Source organism: Aedes albopictus, chromosome 1 (genome assembly GCF_035046485.1).
Source record: "Aedes albopictus strain Foshan chromosome 1, AalbF5, whole genome shotgun sequence".
NCBI classification, from domain to species: domain Eukaryota; kingdom Metazoa; phylum Arthropoda; class Insecta; order Diptera; family Culicidae; genus Aedes; species Aedes albopictus.
This window is the reverse complement of record NC_085136.1, coordinates 216,448,249-216,467,394: the sequence shown is the minus strand read 5'-3', so window position 1 is coordinate 216,467,394 and position 19,146 is coordinate 216,448,249. Positions and strand designations below refer to the sequence as shown.

Here is a 19,146-nt window from a genome sequence, read left to right as displayed (position 1 = left end):
TGGTACAACTTGGGGTCTAAACCCCAAGTATATCAAATGGATCTTCACAACTGTGGTTCGGCCAATATTGGCTTATGGATGTCTTGTGTGGTGGCAAAAGGGTGAAGTGAGAACGGTCCAATCAAAATTAGGCCATCTCCAAAGGATGTGCTTAATGGCGATGTCTGGAGCGTTCTCTTCAACTCCCACGGCAGCGCTCGAAGTTCTCTTTGACGTTGCCCCACTACACATTCATCTCAAACAAGAAGCCCTTTCTTGCACTTACCGGTTACGGGTACTCGGTCTACTAGGGGAAACTCCTGTGAACCGCACATCAACACACACCTCGTTGTTTCCACTTTTAGTGAATTGGGACAAAATTGTCCTTGCTCCAAGTGATCTTACAATTGCTTGTAATTTTCCATATAGGACATTTTCCACGAAATTCCCTTCCCGGGAAGAGTGGACATCTGGTTATCTCGAAAGAAGTATTTCAGACGGCATCGTATGTTACACTGATGGCTCCCTTCTTGAAGGTCGAGCAGGTGCTGGTGTTTATTCTCGTGAGCTAAGGCTGTATCAGTCTTATTCACTTGGTAGACACTGCACCGTTTTTCAGGCCGAAATCTTTGCTCTTATGTGTGGAGTGCAATCAGCACTTCAGCAGCACGTAATGGGCAAAGTAATATTCTTCTGTTCAGATAGCCAGGCTGCTATTAAAGCACTTGCTTCGGCCAACTCCAGGTCGAAGATAGTTATCGCTTGTCGAACTCAAATCGAGGAGCTGAATTCAGCAAACGCTGTTCACCTTGTATGGGTACCTGGCCATTCTTCCATCGCTGGAAATGAATTGGCTGATGAGTTAGCTCGCACTGGAGCATCACATGACTTCATTGGCCCTGAGCCAGCTATTCCGGTATCCAAGTGTTGGGTAAAGCTTCAGATTGACATCTGGGCTGCCACTCAGCACAAACAATACTGGAATAGTTTGGAGTAATGTCGTCAAACCAAATTGTATAGTGCTGAGCCATCTCTACGGGTGGCGAAGTATCTAACTAATCTGTCTAAGCAGAACTGCAGCATGCTGGTCAAAGCATTGACTGGCCACTGCCGACTCAGCTATCACATGGCGAATATTCAGCAAGCTGATTCATTTGCCTGTGATAGCTGTGAATCCGATTATGGAACTTCGTATCATTTGATATGTAACTGTCCAGTTTTCGCGCAACTGCGTTTCCGAGTATTCGGTAAACACTTATAAAGTGAAACTGACTTCAGAAACCTGAATCTTCAGGATATTCTGTTGTTTTTAACCCGCTGTGGTAAAGAGCTATAGGCTCTCTTTCGCTTTATGCGTTATTACAGTGCCCTTTTCAGGGCGCTGTTTGAACCCATTGTGGTACGCTTGTGCGTTAGTACCCTCTTCCAGGGTATTTTTCCTATTTCCCTACCTGTCCCTATCCCCATCCAAATCCTTTTTCCTTCCTTTTCCCTCAGGTAGATGATGAAATAGGCTGTTTTTTTGGCGATGGCACAAATGTCCCAAATGGAGGATAACGTGCCTCTGGATCCGGCCTTCTGATACCTGATAGGTTCAATATCCAAAAGGCCATGGCCCCGCCGACGAGCATGTGAGACGACAGCTCAATAATGGTAAGACTGAGCCTTTTACCGGACACCCGTCATGAAACCCAGAAGTCACTGCTAAAACGCCCCAAGAACCCCGCCGAATACCTGGACAGCCCAGCAGTAACCCACGTCAATCGGAGGAGATGATCGGGCAACGTCAAACTTTCCTTCTCTCTACATACTCACACTTGCACTTGTTCTGTTTCTTGATATATTTATTGTAGTTTCTTTGTTAACCCTCGTTGGGTAAGTCGGTCGTGCAGTCCTCCTGAGCATAGAAATAGCGACCCTGAAAGAGCATAGCCATAGGCGCCAACTTAGGGAGGGCAAGCATGGTTTTGACAACCAACCCCCCATGTTTGACAGTTTTTCGGTTTTCCCATATAAAAAATCAGAAAAAACAGGCTTTGCCCCCCAATAATTTGACCAACTAGGCGTGTCTGAGCATAGCCTTGGGGCTAGCAATCTTTACACGGTTAGCAATCTTTATACGGTAAGTAGTTTGCTTGAATTTGATGATTGGAGCGATGTATTTTCATATACGGGAGCAATTTGTTTGGATCACTATATTGCGACATTTGCACCCATTTAGACTCAGCCGAAATACATTATTTTCACAGTCGAATTTCGCACAGCCACTGCGAAGGCTAACGTACACAAGTTCACGTGAGTTCATGTCAGAGTCGTCTGTTGTGCAGCAGTTAAACGACATAAGTTTGATTAATGTGAAATGTAGCTGGGAAATGATAATTCAGTGGATTTTCAAATTATCACAGAAGTCGAAACAATTATGAGAAACCCAATAGTAGGCGTTCTAATAGACCGCCTCACGGCGAAATTCTATCTCTTTCGCTCTTTCAGAGAGTCTGAAAACAACAGGACCAGTACCTGTCAAATTTGACAGGTGTTGGTCCTGTTGTTTTCTAATTTTCCGTAGGAAAGAAAGAGAGCGATTTCTTAATGACGTCACCGTGCAATGGAGTATAAATCGCTACAGTAGCAGCTACAGCGCGGGAGCTCTAAATGAGTTTCATTGAAATTCGTTTGTCGTACAAAACAGATTTACTCAAGGATTCCCTCACGGTGCTTCATTTACCGTTATTATCAAAAAAATATACCATCAAAACCTGAAATGCAGGGCTGTTACAGATGGCGCGGATTTTGCGTTTTTCGCGGTTTTTGCGTTTCACGTGGATTTTGCGCGTTTTTGACTATTTCGGCGCGGATTTTGCGGAAATGGTTTTCAAATGCACTTACGTCAAACATTTAGACAAGGAACGAATTAGAGTTATGGTTATGGGATTTTGTACTTGTGTAAAAACAATGTTAATACTCCCTAGCATGGAGTGCTAGACAAGCTCTACTGCACTAAACGCTCGTTAAAACTGACACGGAGAAAAAACAGTACCGTTTGAATCAACAAACACGTTTGTTGTTTTACAACCCAATAAAATAGTAGTTTTTAACCGCATATTTGTTATTTAAAAACCACGGTTTCGGTTTGATATAAACCGACGAATTTGTTGTTTCTACTGTGAGCAACTTTTCCATAATTATTACTGACGTCAGTTACTTCAAACTGATGTTTTGTCATTTTTACCGGAATGCAACCGTTTATTTTTTACTAAATCTTAGGTTGATTTAACTGGCGTAAACAAACCAACATATTGGTTTGATTGTACCATTTCGGTTGTTGAACCGAACCAATATTCCGGTTAACGAAAAAATAACAAACAAATTAGTTTGAACCAACCCGAATTACTGGATTGTATTTTCCTCCTTTTTCCTTCTTCCCATTCCACAAGCCCCATCTTTCAAAGTCTCATTTTTCTAAAATGGTTTCTCTTCGAGGTTTCATTACTCAGACCGCACGAGAGTTACAGGTAAGTTTTAGTTTTAAAAATATTATATATGTGAATCAATAATGTTGATTATAATCTGATTGAATTTACAGAGAAAACAGAACGCATTACGTGAGATTACGTGAAAAGTGCCCTGATGCTTGCCCGGATCTTCGATTGTTCCATACGTCTGACCGCAGAGGGAACATTGTACTCCATAAACGTTGGGAAAAGATCCGATATAGCGAAAAATCAGCATAATATTACGTGGAGCTGTTGGAATATTGCTAAGAAAGTGTCGGAAACATGGAAACTGTATCTGTGTTTCTTTTACCGAAACAAGCTTTGGTGACAAAACCGTGCTACCGGAGATGTTTGCCGTCGGCTCAGCCATTGTACCCGACGGATGTACCCGAGGGTATAACCAGGTGTATAACCGTTCGGAAACAAGTCTGGCCAATATTGTACAAATGATTGTATTCGGTTTATGCGATGCGTCGAATTTTGTTAAGTATACTTATAAGCCTAGTATTACATAATACATATTGAGAGAATAAACATGTGTAATTAAAAACTTTTTTTTAATTCCCTTGTTATAAAAAAAAAAAACAAGAATTATGGGAGGAATAAGCAATCGAATAAAAACAACCAATTCGTTAGTAAATTTAAACGACCAAATTGTTCGAAATAAATCACATAACGGTAACTTCAAACGACTGCATTTGGTTTGAAACAACTAATTTCGTTTGTTGTTTTTGCTGCCGTCTTAGGAAACAACCATCCGGGTAGTAATTTCAAACTGATTTTGGTTAAATTTACTAACGAATCCAAAATTATTACAACTACATACTTTGGTTTGGTTCAACTAAGGTCGTTTGTTTAATTTAACCAAAATGCCGTTTGTGCCAAAATCAATGCAGAAATCCGGTTGAAATAAACTAAAAAACGTTTGTATTTACTAACTTTTTTTCTCCGTGGAGAAGATCATCTTCTGAAGTTCTTAGTCTTGAAGTAGTTTCTGTCTTAACCTTGAAATCAATTTTTGGCTAAAGTTTTGGAAATAATTTAAATTTTGGACGGAACTTATGGATTCTGAGGTTCGAAAAACACACTGAATCATGGCAAGCTTTCTGAAATAATTGCTAGAGTTTCTTGGTTATTCTGGAAGCTTTTCTTTAGAATTAGCAAAAGACGTCTGCCATAAGTTTTGGAGAAAAATTTGGTTTAATTTTCTAGTTAAATTTAACAGAATTCTCGTAAAGCAAATGATTGGTTTTTTAGACTGTGTGTTGCGTAAGAAATCAAAATTTATCCAATTAAAAAAAAACTAGTCTGTCTGAAGCATGCTCTTGTTAGATTTAGTTTAGATGTTGTCATCCAAAGTCATAATTAAAAATCAATTTATCAAAATAAATGTTTTTCGCCATGAGTGCAACAAAAGTCATGAATAGTTCACTCTTAAAAAATGAGAAATTTACACGTGACGTAAACCATCAACGTACGTAAACATTTCATGACTGAATGGCAAATTTGACTCAATTTTACATCCATCATGTAAGTTCGAGTTGGTTGCACAAGATGTCAACTAACCTATCCTTGAACCTATCTGACCAGATAGGTACAAACAGTTTTACATTTATCGTTAGTCTCACAACTCGATGATACAGCCGAGAGGTATTAGTCCTTGCCTCTCAATTAGCGGACCAGAGTTTGAATCCAGTTCATTATTTTTCTAACATATGTTTTATCTCTCGCTTCGGCTCTAGCGATTGCTAGCTCGACTTTTTTTGTGATAGAAGACGTAAATTTGTGTCGAACGGGTCGCTCCTTTTATGTGCATCCAAGTGAACATAAATTTACATGATTATTTCTAAGATTGTTGATTTCTCTGAAAAATTCCGGCTTTTTATGAATTTGAGTCATCAAAACCATATGTTTCAAATGGCGCGGATTTGATGACGTCGGCGCGGCTTCCAAATGGCTTGGAGCGAATTTTGCGGTTTCTAAATCGACATTTTTGTAACAGCCCTGGAAATGCCATTCTCTTTCTTTATCATTCCTACACCTCTGGACAATTTTTTTTAAAAAAATCGTTAGATGAAATTTCGAGTTACGCCCTTTTAAAGGGCCTAACCTCTAAAAAATCAGGATTTCTATTGAAAATCATCATATTTCATTACAGAAGCATGCTTCTGTCATCAAAACCTGAAACGCCATACTCTTTCTTTATCATTCCTACACCTCTGGACATTTTTTTTAATCGGTAGACAAACGCCCTTTTAAAGGGCCTAACCCCTAAAAAATCAGGGTTTCCATAGAAAACCATCACATCTCATAACAAAAGTATGCCTTGATGTCCCAAATTATAAAACGTATCATAAATAATGCTTCAATTTGATACTATGCGCTAATATTGACTGCATTTTGTATTGCGCGCAAACCCCAAAATTTTATTCCCACCTTTTGGTTTCCGCGCCGAAGACCCAGCGCCAGATTCGGCGACAAAGAGATTTGACAGCAAGCGCCGAACAGTTGGCAATCCTGATATTTGACGGTGGCCATCCGTTAGCTGTGGGAGTGAATTGTTGTCATGCATATAGAGCACTCCGCTGAAAATGCATGTGTATTATGCTATTGTTGACAAATATTTTGCTGTGTTAGTGATAAATATAGCGATTTGCTGTATCGCGTAAGCTTTCGCTGGGAGAAAACGTCATAGAACTCAGCGAGGTGAGGAAAATTTTCAATGAAAAAAGCAATATAAACCTAGGGGCAAGACAGATACAACGAGAGTAACTCTGTTATCGAAGTGTTGCTCAGAATTACTCTGGCTAGCTCTGGATCACTCTGGTTTTTCCGTAGTGTTGCCTGATACCAGTGAAAAATCGAACAGTCTTGCCCGATTTCCCGCTTCGTAGAGACGTTTCTGAATGGATTCGAACAAAATGAGTTACTCAGGATTGCTCAGAGTTGCTCCGGATTTCACAGTGTCTTGCCCCTAGATATAAACATTAGCCATTACGCCAATATAAGCGAAGTACACTGAGAAAAAAAGTATAGTAACGCGAACCATGACATTGTGCTTAATTTTACTATTCCCAAATATCGTAACCACAACTAAAAACTTCTTTACACGTACCACAAGCCAGTGAAAATTATCATGCTACATGGTAACTGTAACATGGTGAGATTCATAATGTACATATTCAACAGTACCATTCCATTTTTACCATTCATCGAGCAGACATAGTAATATTGACTAAAAAAATATTAGCCCAAACTTCCAACATTTTCGAGCTTACAACTAATCATAGTTGTTGCAAATATGCAGTTGTTATTGTAATTCCGGCCATTTTGGCGAAAGATTGACAAATGACAGAAGTCTTTGGATAATCCAATTTACAATTAGAAATCTCTCTTACATTGATAAAGCTGGTGCAAAAAGTTCACGGCAAGGTTCACGGTAAGTAAATGCATTATCCATCGCAAATAATGTCTAATCAAATAAATCCACCCTCAGTAAACGAATCATCTCTCAAATGATGCTCCCGATATCCATCCGGCAGTTAGTCGAAGCACCTCTGCAAATAAACCACCGCTTCTTAACTAAACCAGATTGTTCGCTATTCTGCCAGCTGCAGACCCTGATTATCGGTGTTACCGCGGTGACAACACCAGGTAAAGATAATAACATGAATTTCCGTCGCCCAAGCTTTTCCAAATTGACTTCCACTTTCTCTGATTTGTATCTGTCATCAATACTAATCCGGTGGGAACGCTCAAGTGATGCAGAAATCCCTGAATGAGGCACCAAGCTGAATGAAGAACCTGTGGAGAAACTTATATTTCAGCGCAGCACTCATGGGGAAACTCAAGTCTCGGGCCGCGGACGATAATTTTGGCTGAAATCCTTGAGTTTGATTCCATGGATATTGTCAAGATGTACATCCATTTAGTTTATACATTTATATTTAGATTGCCTATGTAAATTATTAAATAAAATGTGGAATGAAATAAGTCAAATCCATTTTTTTTTCTAAATAATAAACAAAGAAAATGACATTACCATGCTACCACACACATGGTTATTCATACCAAAAACGATGGTCAATCGTACTATGTGCACATAGTAAAACTAAGTATGGGATGGGGTTCGAAAATACTATAAAATGTAAACATAAAGCGACATGGTAAATTGAACCCAGCACATGGTAATTTCAAGCAGGAAGCATGGTCTACCAAAATCAAGTGGTAAAAGTGTTTTAAGTTGACCCTCGATCCGGTCATAATTACTATGTCCTTTTTTTCAGTGTACGGGGGGAGCGACACTGGTTTTACCAAGCCAAAAAACCTCAAAAAAGCCAAAACAAGACATAAAAAGTCGCTAAAACCCGCAAAAGTTTTGCGGATTTTACCGGTTTTTTTTTTCGTCTTTCTTTTCGTTTTTTTTTGTTTTTTTTTTTTGGCTTGGCAAAACTAGTGTCATTGCCATTCATAAATAAGTTTTTCTGTATTGCTATTTTATGGACAAATAAATCACTTCGAAAATACTTGAAAAAATACATGTAAAAACTTTGTAGAACGTATTTAGAAAATAAAATTATTGGTAAAATTGACTATTCTTGACTACTCAGCCTTGGTTAATCACCAAGAGGAAATCGAAGCGACCTGGAAGATTCTGGAGAGCATGTCCATTGTCAAGGTATACTGAAAAAAGTGATAATGGAGTTCTTGAAGACGATCATATCAGCAGGAGGATTTTCAGTAGCATGCATATTACAGCTCAGAGAACACCGGTAAGATACCAACCTGCCAAAATCAAATGTTGTTATGTTGTACGTAAGAATGTTTTCTAGCCTTACTAGTCAAAGACTTCCATGTTGTGCGAACCTCAAAATTTATTTGTTTTTTATTTATTTATTTATTACAACGCCTTCAACACTTGGTGGTTGTACAAACTGATTTGGTTGACTTAAAACTATTCCAATATAAACATTTGCACTTATCTACAACACATTAAAACAGACATATAATAACAAAAATTTTTAGAATCATCTTAAAATCTAAACATAATCAGACAACATGTTACAGATAGGTATTCAAGAACATTATTAGCACGAAAATTCCCTAAATTAATCATCAGGGTTTCTGTAGTATTCACCTCCGCGCCCGCCTGTCACTGACTAATCTCCTCTCTCTCTACCTTTCGCTACCTGTCAATGTATCAATCAAGGTCTTCTATATAAGGTAGGAACATCTGGTATCTTTACCAGTATTGGTGTTGTATAATTTAGTATGACGTAACATGCCAGAAAGTCGGGACGGTTCGTGTTAATACACTACAATCCCCCCTCAACAATAAATAAAGTGCTCGTTACTATAGCCGAATATTAATACATAAATCTTGGCCAAAAGAGCCGTACAACATGTAAGAGTAACTCCTTTATACAGAAGAAAAGTTGCAATTATTTCGAGTCCCATATGATTGACTACATATTCTTAAATCACTTCAGATCAGTTAAAATCTGAATAATCTAACGTATACGATCATCCAAGAAGCATGTGATTCGTTTAACAACAAGTCCAACCTTTGACCTATCCTCCTCATTATCTCGATCATTAAACAACGTAAACATGTTACAGTTATTTTACGTCTACTGTACGTTGATTCCTCGGTTGATTCTGCCATAATCTCCCTTACTTTTTTATTTTAGTTTAGAGACGTCTGTAGCGATCTATGCAGTAACTATTTTCTTCATACCACTTCAAATTCCTTCTCTTCATCTAAATGTCACGTGCGATATAACCAAACTTAGCCTAAACGATGGCAATACCATTCCAATTCAAAACATTAGTTCATGTTACGTTGCACCTACATGAATCCGTTTTTTTTTTTCATTTATCGAGTTTCATTGCTCCGTGTAATTATTATTTTTAACATCGGAGACATCAATACTATTGTAACGAGCTCAATCCACATACGCTTACGCCAAATTAACTCTATCTCTATCATCGAAACATCTCGAAGTTTACATACATGTGGATCAGCTGTTCATTCGGAAAAAGGGAATTTCGTCTTGTCTAAATTAGATATATGTTGAAATTCATTTATATTTCAAACATACCAAACATTTTGCCTTGCTTTTCTTTATCTGAAGAATATAACAGTTCTTATTTCCGATTATTCGTTACAGCGCTTGCCGGCAAAACATGATCAGAATTGGGCTTCACAAGTACTTCGATACTTAGGATTAACACCAAATTGACACCCAATAATCAATTCACAGTGACGGCCTCCAAATAATTCCTTGAAACACTCTTTGAATTCAAACTTTCTAAATTAGTAATCGGATGCTATATTGAAGTTTGTATCCAGTGTACGGGAAAACGAGAACAGCGTTTCCCAAGAAAGATTATTCCAGTCGCTAGTTACTGAAATTATTAAGAATGTGACCAGAATCAACGCATCCACAGCAATCAGATATTCAAATCCATGCTGATTTTTCGTTTAACGTATGATTAGTTTGTGAATTAGTTAAATAGGCCGTAAAGTTTTCAAAGTGTAATTCACCTCTGTGGGTCACATACCTATAATACACTCACTCAATTTTTCGGTTGTTATGCGGTCAGCAGCAACACGTTAGAGCTGCGTTTAATACTTTGATTTTTTTTATTGAGTAGTACAAAACACAACAGTAGGACAACCAAAAGTGTATTCTGTGATTCTCGACATTTTCACTCAGAACTAAACGAAACAATTCATTAGTTGATGCTTTTGCTTCTTTTGAAATCCTGACTCTCACTAGAACGCGACCTGTCTTTCTTTAACCCCGTTCTCTTTGTGCACTATCAGAGTTATTAATTGAAGTGCCTCCTCCCACCTGCCATTGCGTGAAATTGTATATTGTGTTGTAAGCACAATGAAACCGGAAATCTTTTTTTTTTCGACCGGAACGGGAATGTAACTTGCAGTCTCCAATTTGACAAAACGAATGAGGCGAGCATGTATGACAATAAGGTATGTTGACCGTCACGATTCTCAACTCTCCATATCAGTTGGGACACTGATCCATCCTGTTCATCTTCATCTCTCACTATTTCACACAACTCAACTGACTCCATTCTTCTGGATATTTTTTTTTATTTCATCCTTTTCAAATCAGCTGATTCATATACCGTTCAGCAATTCCACCGAAATCTCACCACATGATTATTAGCTACTCCATGTTGCAAAGCTACACAGACATCATGTGCAGGCCGTCATCTTATAAACCACTTCCCTTAGACTCATCAACGATCCAATCTTAGCACTATCGTTCGTTGCCTCTATCTTTTCTCGAATTCGGCAGCTTCTTTCAGCTTCAGTAACACGAATACTTAGTATTTTTGTAAACACGAACAATTAGTATTTACGTAAATATAAAACAATCACAAACGTACAACTCCTTGCTAATTCCCAAAAATGCAGTGAATCCTTACTTCGATTCCTTTTCTTAATGGCGTGACGGTCCTAATGGGACCAAACTAGTTTCTCAGTTCAGTGTAACATGAACATTGCGACTATGCTGTTGCTTGGAATCCGAAGTGAACTGGGGTGCGAAAATTGAGTTTTTACTCACTTTAATGTGTCACTACTCGATTCGGATGAGTGCATGTAGTAGCTCTTAACTAGCTGAATGATGCGCAATGCTAATCATTTGTTCAAATTTACTTCGCATCTATAACTTCACATGTCGCGCGTGTCACGACTTCGATTTAGTGCTGCGACGATAATATATTCTCAGAGACCTCTCTTCGCCAATCACATTTTTTTTTCTCCCATCGTGTAACATGCCACATTATTGTGTGATGGATACACTTTACGTTCAAGAAAATCAAGTAAAATTCCATATTAAAAGTTACTTGAATATTCTGCAATAAACCCCAGGCACTCTCAGTGTAGTTAAATACTCCAGCGTTTACCACATCGACTATATGGATCCTCCAGTATAACCACGATTATCTTAACTGGAACATTCTTCTTTTTTTCGACTGTTGGTTATATAGTGACCGAAACGTCGGATGAAATCTTAAGAATCCGTTTTTAAGTTATTATCTTGTATCGTTGCCACCCAATGACGTTCCTTGTATTTACGTAGCTTATACGCTTCTACATGCCCATGGCAAATTCTTTACACTTACTGAATCCTCGCGATTCTTGCAGAAAATCCTTCCGCCCTCCGTAACATGGTTGAATCCTTAAGATTTTTGTCACTGGAAAATCCTTCCGGTCTTCGCAAACTTAGGATATTTCAAATTTTCTTAACGAGGAGGCTCCTCAAGTTTCTCACAAATGGAAGGTCCTTCATATCTTAGCAACCTTGAAACACTGAGGATCCCCGAAACACTCGCCACTGAAAGATCCTTTCGATTTTCGCAACACAAGAAAATCCTCCTGATTTTCTTAACACGTAGAATCGCTAGGATACATGCGATTGGAAGATCCTTCCGATTTTCACTACCCGGGTACCTTCCAGATTTCCTGAATTCAGAGAATCCTTGTGATTCTCGCAACTGGAAGACCCTTCCGATCTGCGCAACTTAAGAAAATCCTCCTGATTTTGTGAACACGAAGAATCCTCACAATTCTTGCAACTGAAAGATCCTTTCAAACTTCGTAACCCAAGAAAATCCTCCAGATTTTCTGAACACGGAGAATCTAAATAATTCTCACAACTGGAAGATCCTTTTGATCTTCGAAACCCAAGAAAATCCTGGTATTCTAAACACGAAGAATCCTTACGATTCTCGCCACTGGAAGATTCTTATGATCTTCGAAACCCAAGAAAATCCTCCTGATTTTCTGAACACGGAGAATCCTTACGATTCTCGCAACTGGAAGATCTTTCCGACCTTCGCAACCCATGAAAATCCTCCTGATTTTCTTAACACAGCGAATCCTTACGATTCTCGCTACTGGAAGATCCTTCCGATCTTCGCACTCCGAGAAAATCCTCCTGATTTGCTGAACACGGAGAATCCTTGCGATTCTCGCTACTGGAAGATCTTTCCGATCTTCACAAACCGAGAAAATCCTCCTGATTTTCTGAACATGGAGAATCCTTACGATTCTCGCTACTGGAAGATCCTTCCGATCTTCGCAATCCGAGAAAATCCTCCTGATTTTCTGAACACGGAGAATCCTTACGATTCTCGCTACTGGAAGATCCTTCCGATCTTCGCAATCCGAGAAAATCCTAATGATTTTCTAAACGCGGAGAATCCTTACGATTCTCGCAACTCCGATATAATCAAAAAATGCGCAGCAATAAGACGTTCAAAAGGTATCGTTGCGCACACTTGACCACTTCTCCCTTTTCATTCAAATGCATGCAATCTTCTCTTCCTTGCATGCAAGCCACACAATGAGTAAAAATAAACACTTTACTGGGTAACTTCCGCTCATCGTGCAAATCACGAGCATCAAAATAAACATTTCTCCACCGGCTACCGAAAACCGTCCATTCTTGGTCAAATCCAAATCATGCAAATGGATTCCTTACCTGGCCGTTCCTCCACTTGATCCGGAAACTGTTCACTAAGAAGGAAAACAACAACAACCCACCGTGCTGTTTAGAATCCATCCTCGTTCGCCAGTTGTAGTATTCACCTCCGCGCCCGCCTGTCACTGACTAATCTCCTCTCTCTCTACCTTTCGCTACCTGTCAATGTATCAATCAAGGTCTTCTATATAAGGTACACGGAGAAAAAAAGTTAGTAAATACAAACGTTTTTTAGTTTATTTCAACCGGATTTCTGCATTGATTTTGGCACAAACGGCATTTTGGTTAAATTAAACAAACGACCTTAGTTGAACCAAACCAAAGTATGTAGTTGTAATAATTTTGGATTCGTTAGTAAATTTAACCAAAATCAGTTTGAAATTACTACCCGGATGGTTGTTTCCTAAGACGGCAGCAAAAACAACAAACGAAATTAGTTGTTTCAAACCAAATGCAGTCGTTTGAAGTTACCGTTATGTGATTTATTTCGAACAATTTGGTCGTTTAAATTTACTAACGAATTGGTTGTTTTTATTCGATTGCTTATTCCTCCCATAATTCTTGTTTTTTTTTTTTATAACAAGGGAATTAAAAAAAAGTTTTTAATTACACATGTTTATTCTCTCAATATGTATTATGTAATACTAGGCTTATAAGTATACTTAACAAAATTCGACGCATCGCATAAACCGAATACAATCATTTGTACAATATTGGCCAGACTTGTTTCCGAACGGTTATACACCTGGTTATACCCTCGGGTACATCCGTCGGGTACAATGGCTGAGCCGACGGCAAACATCTCCGGTAGCACGGTTTTGTCACCAAAGCTTGTTTCGGTAAAAGAAACACAGATACAGTTTCCATGTTTCCGACACTTTCTTAGCAATATTCCAACAGCTCCACGTAATATTATGCTGATTTTTCGCTATATCGGATCTTTTCCCAACGTTTATGGAGTACAATGTTCCCTCTGCGGTCAGACGTATGGAACAATCGAAGATCCGGGCAAGCATCAGGGCACTTTTCACGTAATCTCACGTAATGCGTTCTGTTTTCTCTGTAAATTCAATCAGATTATAATCAACATTATTGATTCACATATATAATATTTTTAAAACTAAAACTTACCTGTAACTCTCGTGCGGTCTGAGTAATGAAACCTCGAAGAGAAACCATTTTAGAAAAATGAGACTTTGAAAGATGGGGCTTGTGGAATGGGAAGAAGGAAAAAGGAGGAAAATACAATCCAGTAATTCGGGTTGGTTCAAACTAATTTGTTTGTTATTTTTTCGTTAACCGGAATATTGGTTCGGTTCAACAACCGAAATGGTACAATCAAACCAATATGTTGGTTTGTTTACGCCAGTTAAATCAACCTAAGATTTAGTAAAAAATAAACGGTTGCATTCCGGTAAAAATGACAAAACATCAGTTTGAAGTAACTGACGTCAGTAATAATTATGGAAAAGTTGCTCACAGTAGAAACAACAAATTCGTCGGTTTATATCAAACCGAAACCGTGGTTTTTAAATAACAAATATGCGGTTAAAAACTACTATTTTATTGGGTTGTAAAACAACAAACGTGTTTGTTGATTCAAACGGTACTGTTTTTTCTCCGTGTAGGAACATCTGGTATCTTTACCAGTATTGGTGTTGTATAATTTAGTATGACGTAACATGCCAGAAAGTCGGGACGGTTTGTGTTAATACACTACAGTTTCCAAGCGTTGAACGAGCGGTTGACGAACTCACAAAATTTGATTCCATACGGCCAGGTCGATGCGCGCATGGCCAAGTCTTTCCATCTCCACTTCAAAACAATTTTAAAGGATAAGTAATCCAGCAACCGGTAATCCATTCATTTTGGAACAAGTTTAATTACGTTCACACAATCTCCAATAAGGGGCACCAAGACATCTGTGTACCGTGATTTCGGGTGAAATTGATCACTTTTCACAGTTTTTGGCTTCTAGTTTTTGAATAGTTATCGATATGGTCAAACTCAATGCTTTAAAACAAGTACGACCACGGGTTGCATCAGTCAACGAGGTTGAAACTTTTACTGCAAATCATATTATTGCAATAAATATCAGTTAAAACAAAAAATCAGAAATTACAGTTTCGGGGTGAAATTGATCAGTCAGTGAAATGTCTTTGTAAGTGCTGAAAATAAATTTTTTATATGACTTCATCACCCCAGAATGCGAAATGGTTTGTAAAACTTATACAAGATTGGTAAATTCTTAATTATTTAAATTTAAAGTTTAATAAACCTAAAGAAAACGCCTAAAAGTATGCAATTTTCATACTAAACAAGTCATTACTTTAGCAAAAGTACAATTTTATGCATAAATATAAATATTTGTAGAACTTTTGATGACGAAATCGGATTAAGCAAACACTAGTCAGCTATGAACATTCATTCTAATATTTATTCCATGTGCGATACAGCTATGGTAACAAAAGTTTGAAAGTGTCTTTGAAATTCGCCAAACACGCAATTTTGGAAAATATTAAATTTAATACAGAAATATGTGACTAATTAGGTGTAAAACATGTAAACTCATCATTCAATAACCCTTGAGCCAGATGATGGTCATTTTCTACAAATTGTTTTAAGTTCAAAGCTTTATTTTTGACATATAAAAATTGCCCTCACGTGGATCAATTTCACCCCACTGATCAATTTCACCCGAAATCACGGTACCATTATTTCGATATCATGTTCGGTAGTAGCGCTATCGATATTTGTTACCAGTAAGGAGAAACAATCGTTTGCTTTTGCCTCTTGCGTTTCGTTTTGTTCGTTCCGATCAAGTTTAGTGTCACTCAGGTAGCTGTTATTCGTTCCAGCCATCGGCTCAAAGTTTGTTGTATTTGGAGTAGAATGAAGTGGATTCGCGCTAATTCGATCAACGATCAACGATCAAACGATCAAATCTGACTATACATGTCAATGGTTGCTACTCCGTTATTGATCTGAGCTGGTACCAATTGCACTGAGATCCAAATGAATAAGGGCTGGGACACTCCACTTATTCTCAAAGTGCAATTCTAGCAGCTCATACATTTTGGATCAATACCGGCGCCGGCCACGTCCTTATAGTCAGTTGGGAAGGGAAAGGAATGTTAGAGTGTGCTGGTTGTTGCTACTAAAGACCGAGATCACCTCTGCATCCCCACATGCAGCACGGACTGGGGTATTTGTTAGACGGAAAGGATGGGAGATCTGGGAGTCACCGTTGGGTCGGTGATGCGATACATGGATAGGGGGTTATTTATAGTGTTCGTAAGGTGATAGATTGTGTGGTGAATGAGGTGAATAAGGTCACGCGGCACAGCACGCTTTGGTTGCATAACTTGTAGGCGTTATATACACTGTGCTGTGAGTGGAAATTGGAAGGGAGGGAAACGACTTTTTTTTTTCAAATCGTTTCTGGTTCTAGCGATGGCTATGAACATATGAATATACATGAGTTGTATATGTAGAGAAGAGAGAGAGAGAGAGAGAGAGAGAGAGAGAGAGAGAGAGAGAGAGAGAGAGAGAGAGAGAGAGAGAGAGAGAAAGAGAAAGAGAGTGGATAGAAAGATACAAAGTAGGATGAAAAGGGACGGGCCAGGGATTGAACCCATGACATTCTGCATACGAATCAGAAGCGGTAGCCACTAGACCACCAAGACCCAATAAAGTGGATTCGCGCTAATTGTAGAATTACTATCGTGCATGATGAGTTGTTTGAGCGTGTCTTTTATGCAAGATAGGGTAAGAAATCAAAATTTGAACTAGTCAAAATGTAATCTTAATTTGAACTACATATTCTGAAATTCATTGAAATGATTACTTTTTGAGCAAATATTGTCCCGAAAAAAGATGTTAAACAGCTTTCCGTAACATAATCTGATAACATAAACTTTAAAAGCATTGAAAAAAGCGATTTTACCATTGAAAATAAGCAATTGAAGAATCACTGTGATTTTCACCTATTTCCCCCCAGAGAAACCACATTTTTGGTGCACCCATACAGGTCAAGCATTGCATCACACGCAATAAGTGAATCGTCAAATGAAAGCTTATTTATCGTAGAATCGACCAACCGAATAATATTCCGTATTATTTGTCATAAAATTATCAAATTTAAGTGATTCTTTTTTTGAGAATATTATCTTAAGTTGAACCGTTTATAATCTAAATTTGAACTAGTAAACGGGGACGAGCTTCCAGTGTTGGCCTGTAGACTGCGCTAGTGGTTGCTTTGTTTACTCTTGGGGGATGAAAAATTCCAAATTTAGTTTCCAAATTCCTAGAGAATGTCGACTATTCGGAGTTCAAATTCCACTGCCTAATGATAAATAGGTGTAAGAATTAGCAGATTCATGTGATTTTTAATTGTTTAGCATGGAATTGGCTGTTTCGTACTGTAACGATCATTTGACTGCTTTGTATCTGGATTGTGTTGGTTTGAGCCGAGTCGTTTGTGAGATTATTTATCATTTCCGAATTAATAATACCGACGAATATCACAGAAATTATATGACAACGAGGGAGCAGGAAAATATCAACAGTGCAGACAAACTTTTGAGCAATTTAAGTGTTTTAAACACGAAGAAAACGTTCAATATTTCAGCGAACGGAAAGTCAACGCAACTCGGCACTCGGTCACTCTATTTACCTACCTGATACTATACAAGTATGAAACATATATAAAAAAAATAAGCGAATATGTTAATGAGCGATGACATACGCCTTTGTCTTTCGTTAGTTTTATAAGTGAATGCCGTTTTCAAAACTGAATTAATAAACATCCAAAAATAAGAATTGAGATGATCAATTGTAATGATAGTTCTAAATTTAACTACCAAAGAATAAACATGATTTAAAGGAACTAAGTTTTATAATAATTCAACTATAAGCACTTATGACCTTCAAATGGGCGTAACTGAAGAATTTGATCAACATTATTTTTGAAATTCAGTTTAGGGGTGTACAATAGCTATATAAATGAATGAACTGTCGTCTATGTTTTTCATTGTATATTGTTCTGGCTATAATAGTAAATGAAGCCACCAAAGTCCGTATTCTACAGGTTCAAGAATACTTCCCTTATATTGGCGTTATGGCCAATTTTAATACAAAATGCAGTCAATATTACTGCATAGTATCAAATTGTAGGATTGTTTATGATACCTACTTTTTATTATTTGGGACTTCAAAGCCTGCTTCTGAATGTGATGGTTTTCTATAGAAACCCTGATTTTTATAGGGGTTAGGCCCTTTAAAAGGGCGTAACTCAAAATTTTGTCTACCGATTTAAAAAAAAAAATGTCCAGAGGTGTAGGAATGATAAAGAAAGAGTATGGCGTTTCAGATTTTGATGACAGAAGCATGCTTCTGTAATGAAATATGATGATTTTCAATAGAAATCCTGATTTTTTTAGAGGTTAAGCCCTTTTAAAGGGCGTAACTCGAAATTTCATCTAACGATTGTTTTTTTTTTAATTGTCCAGAGGTGTAGGAATGATAAAGAAAGAGAATGAAAGAGAATGTCATTTCAGGTTTTGATGGTATATATATTTTTTTTAATAATGGTAAATGAAGCACCGTGCACTCGTTTCCCAAGTTGGGCTAGGACATGATCTGATTAAAAAGCATTCGAATCTCAAAAATCGATGTCAAACTGACTTTGACGTCTGACTGCTGTCACATCGATGATCCTTATCCTACGTACAGCAAGTTTGAGCAATTATGAGTGTGATTTGTGAGTTATTTCTGGTCATTTGCGTTTTTTGACAGCTTCCAGTATGCAATCTAAGAATTAATCCGTTATTACGCAACGAAACGCAACGCAATGTGCAAAAGTACTGAAAGTGAAGCAACAAAAGTAATCATACAGAGGCCAAGCAGGAGTACGTGGAGGTTATAAGAACCCGCTAAAAACTTTTTAATGTGGCAAAAATTGCACAAAGAGCTTGTTCAGGACCTCACACGAAAATTTCCAAAAAACAATAAGAATATTACAAGAAAACATTCTATGTCGAACAACTGTGTCAATCCAACGAAGCTTCGACATGTAGTAAGAACAAAATGAAAGTCAATGTCATAATCACATCAGTGTGGGAAAAACTACTGATTTAACAAATTCGATATTGCAT

At 37.9% G+C, this 19,146-nt stretch overlaps 1 protein-coding gene across 1 annotated transcript in view; it reads left to right on the top strand.

Annotated features, from left to right (window-relative positions):
• Window positions 1–19,146, top strand: part of LOC115254336 (proteoglycan Cow) — a 28,128-nt gene that overhangs the window by 6,887 nt on the left and 2,095 nt on the right. The window lies entirely within an intron of this gene.